This window comes from Schistocerca serialis, chromosome 4, assembly GCF_023864345.2.
Source record: "Schistocerca serialis cubense isolate TAMUIC-IGC-003099 chromosome 4, iqSchSeri2.2, whole genome shotgun sequence".
In the NCBI taxonomy this organism is placed as follows: domain Eukaryota; kingdom Metazoa; phylum Arthropoda; class Insecta; order Orthoptera; family Acrididae; genus Schistocerca; species Schistocerca serialis.
Genome location: NC_064641.1, coordinates 419,236,141 through 419,242,479, shown reverse-complemented (window position 1 = coordinate 419,242,479; position 6,339 = coordinate 419,236,141). Strand labels below are relative to the sequence as shown.

Genomic DNA, 6,339 nt, shown 5'->3' with positions numbered 1-6,339 from the left:
AGCAGTGGCGCAGCCTGCACAGCTCTGCAGACACAGTGGTGTTGCACGGAAGATCGTGTCTAAGTGCCAAAAGGTTGAACAGACAGCTTCTCTCCTTGAAATAATAAGTCGCAACCACCTTCGTCAGCCTGGACTGAATGGTGAGTTGGCACTGTTTCTGTTCAGCATTCCCAGGCACAAATGGTAGGCAGGATGTGAGCGTCTGGGTGTGGGTTGTGGTTGGGTGAATATGAACACAATACTCATGTGTTCAGAGAGAATAACTTGGTTTTACTGGCATAATTCTACCACTATGCATTCAGAATAGTGAATTTACGGCACCTGGAGGCTGCCAACACACAGGCAGAGGGCATGCTGACCTAAAGAGGGGGGTAAGGGTATGACTAGATCGGATGAATGCTGGCTGACAAGAGAGTGAGCGATCGGAATTGCAGCCCACTCACCGGTCTTCCCTGTGTCCCCACATGACCAGTCCCATCCCTCTGATTGGCTGCCAAGGGTGCCTTGAATGAGCGTGCTTGCCTAAGCAATGGTCTCCAAAGGTGCTACCCATCAAAGGTATCTACACTGAGCATCTATTCACGTGAACTGAGTGTGGGTAGGTGGATATATCAGGTGATATGCTGGCCCAAACTGAGCCACAGTTCTGCAGAGAAACTTTTCTACATCATACAATGAACAAGAGTTGAAAAATTAAAAATTAAACTTTTTAAGTCTTGAATAAAATTCCCTTTCCACCCAGTCTGTCTGCCTGTTTCTCCACCATATGCATCCGCCATTGTATTATGTATCTAGAGTTTATTTGTGAAATATTATTTTGTAAGATGTCACAGCAATGTACACTGTTCAAGTTATTCAATAAAATGTGTTTCCTAAATTTTATTTTGTGGTTGTTGACTTTTGTGAAAATAGTCCTCAATTCCTCCCCACCACCTATTAAGCATTACAATAGTAGAAATTCTTCTATGGAATAGAAGAAGTTGTCAAGGAGAAACATTTTCAGTTTGTTTTCAAATTTTACTTTGCACTCTGCCAGACATTTTATATCACTGGGTAAGTGATCAAAAATTGCTGTCTCATTGTGCATCTTTTTGCATTAAAGACTACCTTAATGTGGAGTAATGAAACATACAAGGGTCTTCCTTCATCTCTCAAAAATTTAATAGTTCATAGATAACACCGGCATTGTAAAATGATATTTTTGCTGTTATTAGCATGCTATTGCATCCAAGCCAAACATACTTGAAATTCGTTTCTTTTAAGAATTTAAAAAATGTTGATCTCCAAAAATAGCCCAAATCTGGATCTTCATTCATGACAGCAAGCACTTCATCAATTATTAACATTTCATTATGAAAACAAAATTCATGTACTTTCCTTAGTATTGCATTTCTGTTGATCTATCTGTGGAGGATGATGCAATGAGTTTACTCCGACATAACACTAATTGGAAAAAAAGGAGTAGCTGTTGAGTGGGCACAGCAACAATGAATGGTGAATGTGATTGCAAACACTGATATGCTAATAATCAAAAATTGGTCTTTCAAATCAGATGAACTTTACAATCAGATCCTAAGGTCACACTCTAATGACTTTACTATAACAGAAGCAGTCACACTGTGCGAGTGGTCCCTGTATTGTTTACCCCTCAATGGCAGCACTATGGCCATGTGCCTCCATGTGTTTAAAAAGGCTGTCTTTTGTTTCAGTGAATGCAGTATAGTTCTTCTGAATGCCAGCATTATTTTAATTTCAGTGAGATAGCAGTGGGTTTGTATTAGGGTGTATATTTTTAGATCAATATTTTGTATGAAATTATATTCTAATATACATGAATGAATCTATAACTGAGATGGCATAAGATCTCTGACATCTTGCAGCAATGTTGCCAGGTTTCAACTGCGAAGTGCAAATGGCGTCTGGCATAAGCAATAGTTGTCTATAGAGCTGTGACAACACAGAGCTGTTGTCACAGAAAAGTTTACAAAATTGCACTATTTTTTGGTAAGCAAAGCTACTGTGCCCAGTCCACTGCAACTAACACGGACCAACTTATGCCGACTGAACTATTGGCGGTTTTCTCTGATTATGTTCTCAAAATCCACTGACTGAAAAACTTCAGTGTATCTGATACACTTACATGTGACATTAAGGACACTTGATCAAATGAGGCAATCTGGACATGAAAGCTCTCTTCTGCTCTGCCTCCTTGAGTGTGGTGAAAGTCATTTCAGTGAAGGTACGTAGCAGGAAAACAAGTCCAGATCCTTTGGAACTCCTGTTCTACCTACAAAGACTGGTGAACCAACTTCAATTTTGATAGATATCAAGCAACACTGGAATGCAAATAAGTAAATTAGCACGGAGCCAATCATGTTTCTTATTATCATCCACACTTGCCTTCTTACCTCCACTTACCTCGTTGCTGATACACAGAGTGATACGTCAGTGATGGGATAACTGGCAGCGAACAAAAAATTAAAAAATAATAATAAAAGCCGCAGCTACTGTGCTGAAGCCAACAAGCTGATTAAGTCATATCTGTTTTCAGCCACTCAAGTGAGCAGAATCTTAATGCACCTCCATAAAGAGGTCTGCCCTGCGACACATTGCAGATTAATTGAAATCTTCGATACCGTTTTGCCATCTCACAACCAAGTTGGAGTGACTACTCTAACCTAGACTTTAAGCTACACTACATATCAGTACGTCTTGATAACTATGAGCTTGCATCTAGATTTGTTGGCACCACCAACTCACAACTTAACTGTCACCTCTCAGTGTAACCTAGACCTTGGATAAAGCTACAGATCAGTTTGTAATCATGACCTACATTCCAAAATAATGCTACAGTATAGAAAAACATTGTCAGTGTTCTGTTCACTTTTTGTCTGTGCATATCTGACATCATGTGGCACAACATCATTATGTCATCAGAAGAAGCGGAAATCCAGTTTTGGTAAGTTCAATTGACCCCACACTGCTTCTTCTCCAACAAAAGAACCTACCAAGATGTGATAGGCTTGGTGTATGAATATCAGTAAGCCCAATTTTTACAGAAAGTAAATTATTTTAGTGAAGAAGTACTTGCAGCAATTAGACACTATTTCAGTTTTCAAATTCATTTAAGTAACCTTACACTTCATTTTATTCATGGATTGTTTCATGGAATCTACTACTGTTTGTTGATTACTCTTTACTGTAGAGATTTAGGATGATTTAACCAAAAAATGTCAAAGGTCACCTAAATTTACTGTTTGATCTCTATGCCCACAACTAAATTGTTGGAGAGGGACTGTTCCACACTTAATCTAACAAATAGAGCATATACTACTAGTCAATTATAGATATAGGTGTCATTGGGACAGTCTCTTACCCCCTCAATATGCTTATCCAATTGAACCACGACACAACAGTAGTTCAATTCTTTCCTAGATTTGTCATTCAAATCTGAATTCTGTGTAAGTAGCTTTTGAGAAACAGCTGACATGAGTCTTTATCAGACAATATACTGTATTTATGAAATATGCTAATGAATAGATCACAAATGAAAATGAAGTATGTTCTATTCTCATCAAGAAAGGGGTTTGAGTGTTCAGACCTGAACTTCAAGCTGTCCATGACATACCTGACACTGGTAGTCATAAATTTGTAGTCAGTGGATACAATGCGCCATTTCTGGAAATCCTCTTGTAGTACTCAAGTAAATCTACTTGGAGATCTAATATGTTAATGGTCATAAACCCTAAACTACTCTACAAACATAAACAAGCTGTATGATCAACAAATGCGATTTCTCTTTGGAAATAAACAGGCAGCAATAGTTAATAGCAAGCACTGAGATCATTATTTTAGAAAAGTATCACTATACACACACACACACACACACACACACACACACAAAAGAAAAATGAACAGAATGAAACTATGTTTATCTGAGAAGTAGGGTAAAGTTATTTGAAAAACATAATACCAGTAACAGTTCTCTTTAGAGCACACACTAGATGTAGAAACATTTGTGATTTATTTGGACAGTGAAATGGTTCACTTAACTTAAGGCTGGAATTCGTTTACATAGATGTTTTTATTACTTTACAAATGGAATTTATCCTTATTTTCTTCCAAAACAAACAGGGAAGGAGATTACTGAAATCTGTTATGAGCTGGCTTCAAATCTGGTCTTGCAGCCAATTGAGAATGATAATAGCTGTCTGCTTCCTGCTTTTTAACCTGAAATTTAAAGTAAAGTACACTATATAATTTCAAAACTATGTATATTTGATGTACTGAGTTTTATTGTACACTTTTTTTAATTTTAAAATGAATAAACTGAATGAGAACAATTTACATGACTTGAAATCCTACTTATAATACTTGCTAAAGTATATGACACAGTCATACAACTTAGAAACCACTTGCACACCTTCTTTATAGGAGGAAAAATGACTGCTAAATTGAAAACAACTGTAGCCTAAACTTCATACAAGCTACATCCAAAAGAAATCACAGTTCTCTTCCCTGACCTATCATTTTCAGACAAGCCATTATTAGAATTCTGGAATCAGTAAGTCTAATATTTTCCAGGATTCTCTGGTACCAGGATTTGGACTGACTATTCTAGCCTTTCACCACCAGCTTTCTTCCTGTTTCCTATCTGTACCATCCACCTTATAAAGGAAATATCTAAAAGTTGTAAAATAACAATGGAAATAATCAATTTTTGAGAATATAATGAAATTGGATGGATAAAAAATCTCCTCATGAAGAAGTGACAGTAGAACACCACATATAAAGAAAGGTTTCATGCATGCAGGCTTTCAGAGCCAGTTGCTCCTCCTGCCAGCAGAAGGGTTGAAGGGGAAGGAAGAGAGATGAAGGAAAAGGACTGGAGACGTTAGAATTTGGAAAAGTCACCCAGAACCCCAGGGCAGGGGGGACTTACCAGACGGGAAGGGAAGGAAAGAGCAACCCTCTTCTCCCCCTTCAACCTTTCTGACGGATGAAGGAGCCACTTGCTCCAAAAGGTTGCATATGTAAAACCTGTTTTTAAATGTGTGTACTCCTGCTGATGCTTGGTGAGTAGATTTTTTTTATTTATCCAATTATATTAAAAGTTGTAAAAACTAGATATTCAACAGTGTGTTTATAATTTGTGTGTCTACCAATACTATTCAATTTGCAGTCCAAACCATTCATGGCATGCCAAACCTACTCATGCCTACACCAATGTTAATAAGTTAATTATATGAAAACTGATGATGTAATCAATCTGGTCAAATTATAGGACAAAAGGGCATTAAAAAGTAAGTTTTATCTGTAATTTATACCATTCTTGGATTGCAACTGCAATAGTGCACATGCATTCTAAATAGTAGGGCAGAGACATCTTTATTAAGAGATCACTGTGATGCATATGTTTAATAATAACAGGTTGTGATAATATTCACCAAACAAAATACACCCATAAAAAGTGAGCTCGGACTCTATCAGCCACTGACGTTGACTGTCAGATTTGTAAAGTGCATTGTGAACTGTTCATATATGCATAAATGGTGAGGGGAATGAATTGGCAAGTGGCCTTCATTGCTGATGAGGAAGAGAAGAGGCAAAGAACTTATGGTCAAGAATGACAATTCTGTCTCATGTTTCTGTGAATTTCCTGGTCACACTGTATGAAATGTTATGAGACAGATTGAACTAATGCAAAGTTTGCCCACTGAAATCCATGTTCTTCAACAGAAGACAACACGAAGTGGCAAATGGATGGGGTTTATCTGCTCTGCATAGTAACTAACAGTTCTTGATAAAACTTTACGTAGTTTTCGTGTTAGATTTCTTAGTGTTTTCTTGATCGTTTAGAACAGAAAGCGCCCTAAAACCGTCTTTTGTTTGTTTCGCGGCCGTTAGCCACTAGTCACCTGAATCAGCAGTTGTCTTGTGACAGCCAGAGCGACAGCACCAGCAGCAGCGAGTACTGTTTGTATAAAGCGTTTTTGTACTTATTTGCTGCGCTTAGCTTTTAAATAGTTTTTCTGGGAAAACCTAGCGTAGTTTTCGCGTCTCGTATTTCAGTGAGTGTTTCTTGATTATCAGAGTAGCTCATCAGAAGATTATCTTGGGAATTTGTCACCTTATAGAGTAGGGTAAACATAGTCATGTGTAGGGACTGTGGTTGTTGTGAGCGGACGCAAGGAGAATTGGCCACTCTTCGGGGGCAGGTGGAGGCTTTGTCTGTTAGGCTCATCGAGCTCGAGGCGCAGGCGTCGGCTCGTAGTGGCGTTGGGGCAACTGTGGTGAGACCTATGCCTACTTCGGTGGCCTTGGAATCACATGGAACCC

At 38.3% G+C, this 6,339-nt stretch overlaps 1 protein-coding gene across 1 annotated transcript in view; it reads right to left on the bottom strand.

Annotated features, from left to right (window-relative positions):
- Positions 1-4,005: 4,005 nt before the first annotated feature.
- The window catches only part of LOC126474995 (tetratricopeptide repeat protein 17), a 337,167-nt gene continuing 334,833 nt past the window's right edge, over positions 4,006-6,339 (bottom strand). Inside the window, exon 14 of the mRNA XM_050102531.1 lies at positions 4,006-4,230. The gene's annotated coding sequence lies outside the window, so the exon portion shown is untranslated. The remainder of the gene's footprint in view (positions 4,231-6,339) is intronic.